Below are 1,024 nucleotides of genomic sequence, written 5' to 3' on the forward strand. Positions count from 1 at the left end.
TACCTGCTTTAAATAGCTCATCTTCTCAATCTGAGCACTCTCAGCCTTTATAGGAATCAGGTGCTCACCAGGCCATCACTGGGCCCTGATCCTCAAATCACCAGGGCCCAGATCAGTCCTTCTGTGACAGGGTTGGGACTCACCACTGCTGTGCCTCCTGCTGGCACATCAGGAATTAGCTCTGCCCATTGCAGGGCACCCTCTGTCAGCGGTCTCCCATCTGTCTCTCGCCATCTGGACCCACACTTCTCCCTGCTCAGCAACATCCACTCCAGGACACTGCTCTCCGCAGCACCCATTGCTCTAGTCTCACCCCCTTCCAGGGGCTTGGTGTTACCAGCAGTCCACAATCTGCACCTGCTGAAGTGGCCAGCTGCAGCCTTTAAGTCTAGCCTCTTGCCACAGCCTGGATCAGGCCACACTCCTCTTCAGCCAGGTGTAGCACAAGGGGAAGGGGGGGACCAAGGCCCACCCACTACTCTGGGTCCCAACCCAGGGACCCTCTAGCAGCAGCCTCTCTGCCCTCCTTCTCTCCCCTTACCCTGCTATTGTTCCTGGGACACCTCCCCATTGGCCCTATGCACCTGCCTGGCCTAGGCTGGCAGCCTGGGGTTTTCCTTGGCCAGAGCTCCCCAGCTCCTTCTGCCTTTCCCCAGCACTGCTCTGTCTAAGGTGCTACCTTCCAGCTCAGGAGCCAGTCCTCCTCCCTTGACCACCAAGGAGAGACTGCCCTGCTCTTTGCTAGGCAGCCTTTATATAGGGCCTATGCCGGCCCTGATTGGCTCCTCCAGGCCTTCTCTGATTGGCTGCTGTGGGTCTGTGCAGCCTATCTGGCCTTGTTCAGCCCTTCTTCTCAGGGGGTGGGGCACCACTCCACCACACCTTCCCATTGATCTGAATGGGAGTTGGGTTCCTAAATACCTTTGAGGCTCTGGTCCTTTCCCAGCTGGGTCTGATCATCTCCTCTACCACCCTCAACACCTCTTCTTAAAGGGAAAACAGGGCTGGCTATGAACACACAGAA

At 57.2% G+C, this 1,024-nt stretch overlaps 1 long non-coding RNA gene across 2 annotated transcripts in view; it reads right to left on the bottom strand.

Annotated features, from left to right (window-relative positions):
• The window catches only part of LOC119862572, a 10,956-nt gene extending 10,242 nt beyond the window's left edge, over positions 1-714 (bottom strand). The window contains exon 1 of one of the 2 annotated variants that reach the window (XR_005295296.1): positions 680-714. This is a non-coding gene — a long non-coding RNA (uncharacterized LOC119862572). Of the gene's footprint in view, positions 1-143 lie in introns of both variants that reach the window. The other variant, XR_005295297.2, reaches the window with a different exon arrangement.
• Positions 715-1,024: the final 310 nt, after the last annotated feature.

This window comes from Dermochelys coriacea, chromosome 10 (genome assembly GCF_009764565.3).
Source record: "Dermochelys coriacea isolate rDerCor1 chromosome 10, rDerCor1.pri.v4, whole genome shotgun sequence".
NCBI classification, from domain to species: domain Eukaryota; kingdom Metazoa; phylum Chordata; order Testudines; family Dermochelyidae; genus Dermochelys; species Dermochelys coriacea.